Source organism: Labeo rohita, chromosome 20 (genome assembly GCF_022985175.1).
Source record: "Labeo rohita strain BAU-BD-2019 chromosome 20, IGBB_LRoh.1.0, whole genome shotgun sequence".
NCBI lineage: Eukaryota > Metazoa > Chordata > Actinopteri > Cypriniformes > Cyprinidae > Labeo > Labeo rohita.
The window spans coordinates 33145724-33155723 of record NC_066888.1 but is presented as its reverse complement, the minus strand read 5'-3'; the positions used below and the strand labels follow the sequence as shown (position 1 = coordinate 33155723).

General features: G+C 27.0%; 1 protein-coding gene and 1 long non-coding RNA gene across 2 annotated transcripts in view; one reads left to right on the top strand and one right to left on the bottom strand.

The window, feature by feature from the left end:
- The window catches only part of LOC127183328 (MAM domain-containing glycosylphosphatidylinositol anchor protein 2), a 274658-nt gene that overhangs the window by 140726 nt on the left and 123932 nt on the right, over positions 1 to 10000 (bottom strand). The window lies entirely within an intron of this gene.
- On the top strand, positions 5543 to 7507 carry LOC127183329 (uncharacterized). Its single transcript, XR_007830026.1, has 3 exons — positions 5543 to 5683; positions 6580 to 6700; positions 7046 to 7507. It is a non-coding gene; the product is annotated as an uncharacterized LOC127183329 (long non-coding RNA).

Genomic DNA, 10000 nt, shown 5'->3' with positions numbered 1-10000 from the left:
AAATATATAAAAATAAAAATAAAAAAATATAAAAATAATATATAATAATAAAAAAAAATCCCTCTATTATCCAAAACGCTATGGAGGGTTGTATTACTAAATAAATAAGTAAATAAGTGAATAAAAAAATAAATAAATAAACAAAAACAAACAGACAGACTTGCTTAATATGAAAAATAAAACAAAACAACACAAAAAACTAAAATAAAAAATAAAATAAAATAAAATAAAATAAAATAAAATAAAATAAAATAAAATAAAATAAAATAAAACATCCTTTCTCCAAAATGCAGGGTTGTGTGTGGGCAAATAAATAAATAAATACATACATACATACATTTTTTTTATCATGTTTTGATAAAAAAAATAAAATAAATAAAAATAAATATATAAAAATAAAAATAAAAATAATAAAAAATAATCCACTTATTTTCCAAACTCCAAAAAAATACAGGGTTGTATAACTAACTAAATAACTAACTAACTAACTAAATAAATAAATAAATAAATAAATCACTACCTGCCAAATAGTAGGGAAACATCATCAGCAGAACACCAGTATTTAATATTTTCATTTAAATAAATAAATAAAAAATATATAATATAATAAAATAAAATTCCATCCATTCTCCAAACTCCAAAATGTAGGGTTGTGTAAATAAATAAATAAAATACATACATACATACATACATATTGATGGGGAAAAAAATGAAAATAAAAAATAAAATAAAATAAAATAATAAAATAAAATAAAATAAAATAAAATAAAATAAAATAAAATAAAATGAAATGAAATGAAATGAAATGAAATAAAATAAAATAAAATAAAACATTCCATCCATTCTCCAAACTCTGATGTAGGGTTGTGTAAATAAATAAATAAATAAATAAATTCTCCAAACTATCTAATGTGAATCAGTGATATTAAAGTGCCATGTTTTGAGATCTGAATGTGACTGAATGAGAGCAGCGTGTGAACGTGGTGTGGTGTGTTTGTGAACAGATGTGTTGAGCACACGTTCATTCACACGGGACGCAGGCGTTTGTTTGACTTCTCTCTGCGTTTACACTTCTGAGCTTTTCTCTCACATCATTCAACTTTAAAAGCCTCGTGTTTGTTCAAATATTTAGCCTGCAAAAATCTCCAAGAATCCTGATCCAACATCTCAAGCTGGGATTCGCTCCTGAAATTAAAATTGAACCGGGACAAACGCAGAGGTTTATTCTGCGCTTTCTCAGCAGCGCCTTATAAAAGCACCGTGAGCTCAACATTAGAGACGCCAAACTGAGCAGAAATCACAACACCGTCAGACGACTGAGACGTCAGTCACTTCAACGACAAACCAAACACACAGAAAACACAGAAAACATCAGCACATGAGTCTCAGTCTCCCTCCTGTCTCTGCATCATTCACTATCACAGCATTTTAGATATATATTTTTATAGTTAAATTAAATTTAATGTCATTTTTATTTGTGTATTATTTTTATTTCATTTTATTTTATTTTACTTTATTTTATTTTATTTTATTTGTGTAGTATTTTTATTTTATTTTATTTTATTTGGGTATTATTTTTATTTTGCTTTATTATAACTTTATTTTTTATTGCCTTGTGACAGATTTATTTTATTTAGCTTTTTTAACTGAAAATAATTTTATAATAATATCAGTCATTAATTAATAGTATAATAATTTTATTTTGAAATTTATATTGCATTTTAAGTCATTTCTATTGCCCTGTGATGAATGGATGGATTGATTAATTGACTGATTTGCTTATTTCAACTTTAATTTTTTTGTTGTTGTTTATTTATTTATTTATTTATTTATTTCATTTTACTTTAATGTTATTATCCTTTTTTATTTTAAAGTTATAATTTTCATTTTATTATTGCCATGTGATTAATTTATTGTATTCTACTTTTTAACTAAAATAAATGTTATATTAATATCAGTTATTAATTAATATTATAATAATTTTATTTTAAATATTTTATATTGTCTACTTATTGTGTTAACTTATTATTTCTATTGCCCTGTGATGAATGGATGGATTGATTAACTGACTGATTTGCTTTTTTATATTTTAAAAATATTTATTTATTTATTTATTTATTTTTCTTATTTTCTTATCTCATTTTATTTTAATTTTATTATTCTTTTTTATTTTAAAGTTATAATTTTCATTTTATTATTGCCATGTGATTAATTTATTAGATTTTTTAATTAAATATTTTTTTGATTAATATTAGTTATTAATTAATATTATATTAATTTTATTTTAAATTTTATAACGCATTTTAGCTTATTATTTCTATTACCCTGTAATGACTGGATGGATTGATTAATTGACTGATTTGCTTTTTAATTTAATTATTATTTATTTATTTATTTATTTATTCATTTTTTATTTTAAAAAGTTATTTATTCATTTATTTAATTTAATTTAATTTTATTTTATTTTATTATTCCTTTTTTATTTTAAAAGTTATAACTTTCATTTTATTATTGCCATGTAATTAATTCGATTTTTTATTATTAAAATTAATTTTATATTAATGCTAGTTTCTAATTAATATTATATTCATTTTATTTAAAATTTTATATTGTATTTTAACTTATTTTTATTAACCTGTGATGAATGAATGGATTGATAAATTGACCGATTTGCTTGTTTAATTGTATTTATTTATTTATTTCTTTGTTTGTTTATTTGTTTGCTTTTCTTGTTTCATTTCATTTCATTTCAATTTTATTATTCTTTTTTATTTTAAAGTTATAATTATCATTTTAATGTGATGTTATTAATTAATTTGATTTTATTTAAATTTTAAATAATTGAATATTTTATTTTAACTTTATACTTCAACATTCTAATGAATAAACAGGTTATAGAGGCGATTAGAGGAGAATGATGGAAAACGTCAATGAATCGTGCAGGTCAGACACTTTAGATCATGAGTTTTATCCTCTGGGAAAATGAGTAACATACACGTCCAGAAACACAATAAATACTGTACGCATGTATGTATACTTGGCATATATTTACCAAAACATGTTGTTTTCTGACAAACACCTGTAATTATTGATATGTGAGGAGCGTTTGAGTCTCTGTCAGCAACTTTCCTTTCCAAACGCCTTCGACAGGAAACGCTGTAGTGTTTTATTTTCAGGAAACTGCAGTCAAACGGCCGTGTTCATCTCCACACTGTACATCTAAAGCAACACCTTCAATTTGCATTTTAATTATCTGCTGTCTCTTTTAGGAGATTTCAATTTTCCCGTCTTTTGTTAGCGCACGCGCTCGGTCCCGCTCCGCTCGCAGACGTGTTTCCTCTGGATGTCGCATTATAAAGCCATTAAAGCGCGTTTCTGTGGCTGTCGGATTGTCAAACGCCCTGCTTAAGACGCTTTTGTCATTTCTGTGATTCTCGTGGGATTCAGACGAGACTGAAATCACAAACTACATAAACACAGCTCCTGAGGGAAACTCAGCCGTATGAACGCAGGAGAAATAACCTGTTACAGACTTTGATTTAGAAGATTTTCAGTTGTTTATTTTATTTTATTTTGCTTTATTTTATTTTATTTTATTTTATTTTATTTTATTTTATTTTATTTTATACTGCCTGTCTGAACGCAGTATAAAATTTATATCCTATTATAGACTTTGATTATTTTTTTATTTTTTTTTTAATGCGTTTATGGCTGGTTGACATTTAAACATTAATTTTTATTTTATTTTAACTTTTTTTATTTTTAGATTATTTTATTGTATTTTATTTTCAATTTTATTGTATTTTATTTTCAATTTTATTTTATTCTAAACCCACCCATCTAAATGCAAAAGAATAACAGATCTCCTATTATAGACTTCGATTTATAAAAAGAAGACTTTCATATTATTTATATATTTGTTTGTTTTCATTTAATTTAGTTATTTTATTTTATTTTAAACTTGTCTGAAGGCAGAAGAATAATACATTTATTACTGGCTTTATTTTTATTTTATTTTAATTTATTTTTTATAATGGCTGGTTGACATTTAAGCATTGTATTTTATTTTATTTTATTTTATATTTTATTTTAAGATTATTTTATTGTATTTTATTTTAGTTTCTATTTTATTTTATTTTAAACCCACCCATCTGAATGCAGAAGAATAACAGATCTTCTATTATAGACTTTTATTTATAAAAAAAAGACTTTTGTTTTATTTATTTTTTATTTATTTATTTTTAATGCATGTTTTTTTTATTGTACTGTATTTTAATTTTATTTTATAGTATTTTATTTTTAATTTTATTGTATTTTAAACCCATCTGAATGCAGAAGAATTACAGATTTCCTATTATAGATTTTTATTTATAAAATGGCGACCTTCATTTTATTCATTTATTTATTTTAATGGTTTTTTTTATTTTATTTTGTTTTATTTTGTATTGTTTTGTTTTCTTTTGTTTTGTTTTCTTTTATTTTAAACCCATCCATCTGAATGCAGAAGAATAACAGATCTTCTATTATAGATTTTTATTTATAAAAAGAAGACTTTTGTTTTTTTTTTTTTTTTTTTTTTTTTATTTTTAATGCATGTTTTTTATTGTATTGTATTTTATTTTTAATTTTATTGTATTTTAAACCCATCTGAATGCAGATGAATTACAGATTTCCTATTATAGATTTTTATTTATAAAAAGAAGACTTTCACTTTATTCATTCATTTGAATGGGTGTTTTTTATTTTATTTTATTTTATTTTATTTTAAACCCAGCCGTCTGAAGGCAGAAGAATAACACACCTCCTATTATAGACTTTGATTTATAAAAGACGTTCATTTGTTTACGACTGGTTGACATTTAAGCAGGAACACGGAGGGAAAAATACAGAGAACAAGACGTGGACATGATATTGTTTTGTTGCACGTAGCTCTGGTTAGTCAGAAAAGGTCACTGGTAATTGAATTTTTGGTTTTTCAAATGAATTTATCTCTCAGCATACATTAGGCTGTGACCTATTGATGAAGAATATTCATCTGCGCTCGCCGTACGCCAGCAACAAAGAGACGAAATTAAAACGCAGCTTATCGAATCCTAATTCATTCCCTGTCAGAAACATAATCAGATCATGACTGTGAAACTCACAGACTGTGTTAAGACCTGCGTCATACAAATAGTAAAATGCATTTAATTTAAGAAAATGTATATTTTTATTCATCAAAGATGCATTCAACTGATCAAAAGTGACAGTAAAGACATTTATAATGTTACGGTACACTGTAAAAAGTGCTACACCCACAAAGTAGGTTTTATATACTTTAAATAGCTGTAATCTAGTTTATTTTATTTGTTTTATACTAAAACGTATCAATATACTTCCTCTTTACTTAAAATATATCAGTTTTTATATAACAATATATTTTAAATAAAACTATTGCAATTTATTTGGGTAGTTATTTCTATGTGGTTGTTGTGTACAAGAAATGTTATAAAAGTGAGTTGACGTACACATTTTTTTAGAGCTGCTGTCGATGTGGCAGGTGTGTTCATCAAACGTAAATATTTCAAAATTATTGTAAGTTTTTCATTGGCGGAGACTTTCCCAGGCAGATGCAGCATCTTCCTCGGCACTTCAACTGTTTGTTCGCTGCAGCGGATCTGAATTACAGAGACTGATTAACACGGTAAGTTGAGCAAATTTAGCCGAATGATTTGTGATGTAAAGTCACGTGAAATCGCTTACTCCACTAGAGAGGCTGAGGCTAGGTTTGCAAATTGTACTGTATATCTAGCTATCCTGCACACATAGCAAGCTAAGTTGGCTGCACAGTGTAGAAGCAGTGTGGTCTTGTAGGCAACGATCGGCAGACAACGGTGGTTGAGACCGTGTTGTTAGTAAGTGCTGTAGTCATGCGTACTATGTGTTTTTAGGCTACTTTGGCTTTAATTTTACCAATAATATCCGTTTTAATCATTACTTAGCGTTAACTTAACTAGCGTAGTACTAATGTTAACTAGTTTTGTCTAGGACTTTTACCTTACCGTTTAATGTCAAATATTAGTTTAAGTTAACACAAACTAACGATTAAAAGTAATATTATTGTTAAAATTAAAGCCAAAGTAGTCTTAAAATAGAAATGTCCAAATCTTCTAGAAAGATGGCCTGCCCTCTTTGAACCAGGTAAACTTAAGTCGACTAGCTAAAATCCACTTCTGTCATCTAACGTTACTGGTATGGCTAAAAATACAACTATAATTCAAACTTTCTTCACCATCATACTCTGTTTCTTTTATGCTATGCTACATTCAGTTGAATTTCACATTGCTCAATTATGGTAAATGGCCGATAGTTGTGAATATATAAGGCAACAAACTTGACCAAAGATTACATTTCTTTCTTGCATTTTTCATACTTAAAAATAACTATATAGTGAATATGTTCCTTTGCTGCTTGGCACAGTCCATGATTTTCACTTGACTGAAAACTAATTTGTATCCAAAACTCTCATGTTGTTTAAATCACAGCTAAAAAAAATTTTTCTTTTGGTATGTAACTAAGATGGTATACTTCTCTTTACAGATCTGGGAAGACTTCCTGAGAATCAGTGGCATATCACTTGAGAAAAAGGAGAGAAGTGGCCCTGAGATGCCTGATTAAGTATATGGGGGAGAGCCTGGAAGACCTTATCAGTGTCCACCACGTATGTATTGGGCTTTGTCTATTTTTCTGTCTGTATGTATTAATATTGTGATAATATGGGGTAATTACATTTGCTCTTGAAAGATATTTAAACTCTGTAGCTTAATAAACAGTAATATGATGACCAATCAGGTACAGGCAAGGACAATCGCATTGTTTTATTGTAATGCATCCTTTGAAGCAGACAACACTCATGCTACAGTAGATCATGATAGTGTAGTATTCACCACCTTTAGCAAAAAAGTACAATTTTGACTTTGTGTCTTATCTGTCTTCTACCTTTCTGCTATATTCATCTCAATACCTGTTTGTCTGACCAAACTCTTGATTCTTTTTTGTCTCCCAGGACAGCCCGTGGTCAGAGATGTGCCAAACCTGTCGAAAGCATGATGCCTTCTGTTTGGACTTACCTATGCCTCGACCTCAAGTATCCCTCAAAACGGGTGTATACTTTTGAGATATATCAGAGGCTCTTTGTGGGATTGGACCTCATGCGTCCGAAGCCATCATCGAAGCATGCAAATCTCCTGACCAAGTTGTCTTAGGTGATTTCTCAATGGCATCTGGCAATGCAGTTCCAGTGTGATACAATGTGATGTTATGGCTCACATGTACCTTTATCTAAACATTGCAGATTGGGCAGTTTGGATATTTTACTTTACTGTTCAAAACAGGTTGAAAATGCACTTACTGTATACAGTGCTTGTTTTATATTATGGTGCACATGTGCAGCCACATTTATTGACTGTTTTGTAGTCCCTGTTAAAAGTGACACTGGTTGACTTTGAATAAATGTTATTGTCTTCAATCTATCTTCCCATCTTTTTCTTCTTTATTTAGAATTTAATTTGTAATTGTTATTGACAAAGTCTGTTTATGTAAAGTTAATTAGTGTAGTACTTAGACTATATAGCCATTTTTATTTTTATTTTCTGAGGTTATAGGCAGGATTCAATTAAAATGTTTATTCACATATGATTAGGTTAATTTTACTAAGAACATAAACTTCATAAAACCTAATTAAAATTAGTACAAGTTACTTGTAGCAACCTATAAATAAGTTACCTGTACCAAGAAAAGTAGGTTTATCTAACTGAGTAATACTAGAACTATTAGTTAACTCAACTTGATTTTGTTGTGTTTGTATTAAGTGATGTTACAGTGTTTATTATACTTAAAAAATGCTGCAAGTTGATTCAACTTAAAACATCCAATGCAGCCACTTGCCTCACTTTTTATAAGTTAGATCTAGGTATTACTTTTTACAGTGTAGATTTCTATTTCAAATAAATGCTTTCTATTCATCAGTAAATCTTGAAAAATAATTCAACAAAATATTAAACAAAAATTATTATTTAAAAAATAAATAATCACTGACACATGCACATGTGTTTGGACTAGGATTATTAAAAAAAATAATAAATGAATAAAAAAATCTTTCACTTAGTTTATGTTGGAGTACTAAAATAACTGAAATTAACTAAAACTAAAAACTAAAGCTTAATAAAAACCTATATATATACACATATTAACAATTTAATATATTTATAAATATGGTTAAAAATGAAAAAAAAGACAAAAACAAAATTACTAGCTGAAATTAAATTAAAATCAGAAAATATATTAAAAAAAAAAAACTAAAACAGAAACCATTAAAGGTTAATAGTAAAAGAACTTAGACATTAAAAAAAACTTATCTAATTACTAAATCTAATATATATATATATATATATAAACACAAAATAAAAACTAGACAGTCACTATAATATCACTAATAAAAATGACCAAGACACATCAAAATTACTTAACATTGAACTAAAATCAATTTAAAAACAGAAAATATATTTAAAAAAAAAAATCTAAATATATAACAAACTAAATAAAACTAAAAACTAAAGATTAATAAAAAATACATATTAAAAATCTAGTATGTTTATAATTAAGGCTAAAAAAAAGGCTAAAAAAGAACAAAAATGCTGAAAATTTGACAAAAATACAAGAAATTACTAGCTAAAATTAAACTGAAATATATATATATATATATATATATATATATATAAAACAGAAACTAACTAAAGCTTAATAGTAAAAGGACAAAAGACATGATGACAAAAATGACAAAACTACAAAATTAAAAAAAAAAAAAAAACTAAATTTATATAAAAAGTGTATATAAATGAAACTAAAACTAAACACCAAAACACAAAATAAAATCTACACAGACACTATTATATCACTAATAAAATGACAAAAACACATCAAAATGTCTTAAAATGTAACTAAAATAAATTTAAAACAGAAAATCTGAAAATAAAATTAATTCAAAATATATAACTGAAACGTTGACATATTAAAAAACATATTTTAGACATAAAAAAAATGCACCAAAACTACTAAAATGACTTATATTACATAAACCAGTAACAGTAAATCAGTGCTATAAAATAAGAGTGTGATGAAAACATTACTGTGAAAGTGAAAGTGAAGTATGTTGGTGTTTTGGTTTGGATCAGGCTCGTTCTAGTGTTATGGATCAGTGAGCGTCTGTCAGAGAATCGCAGCAGCAGACGCTGAACTGGACGATAAGAACGACATCAGTCAGACAGAGACGTCCGTCCTCAGCAGTGGCTCGTTTCCAGTCTGAATGCGGCTCTCCGGCGCTTCATCAAAGAGCTGGACACTAACAGACCATCACTGGAGATTTACGAGCTCCGATCGGCCAATACGGCTCTTATCCGGCTCCGCAGACGCACAAAAAACCCACAGAATCATGCACAACACATGCTTAAACCCACACGGACCAGAGCAAACCAGGAAAAACCCCACCCAAACCAGCATAAACCCACACAACCACACACGTAAACCAGCACAAACCAGCACAGGATCCTTAAAACACCAGACTAGAAAAACCTGCTCTATCTGAGAATGAATGTGACCTGATTGAATCCACATATCAATTCATATTCATATCACTGTGGAAAACCAACTTATGAGTAGAAAAAATGTTTGACATCACACTCTGAAAGGTTCTTTGCAGCATGAAAATTCAGCGAGAAAAAAAAAAAAAAAAAACACTGTATAAAGATAAAAATAAAAAACAAACAAAAAATATATTAGTATATAACAATTTAATATATAATAAATATTTAAAGTTAAGTGATTAATAATAATTAATATTAATTAAAAATTAGTATATAATAACAATAACAACAACAATAATACACTCAATACAATAAACTCAACATAATAACTTTTTTAAATAAAGAAAGAAATCTAATTAATAACCAAAATTTTTTATATA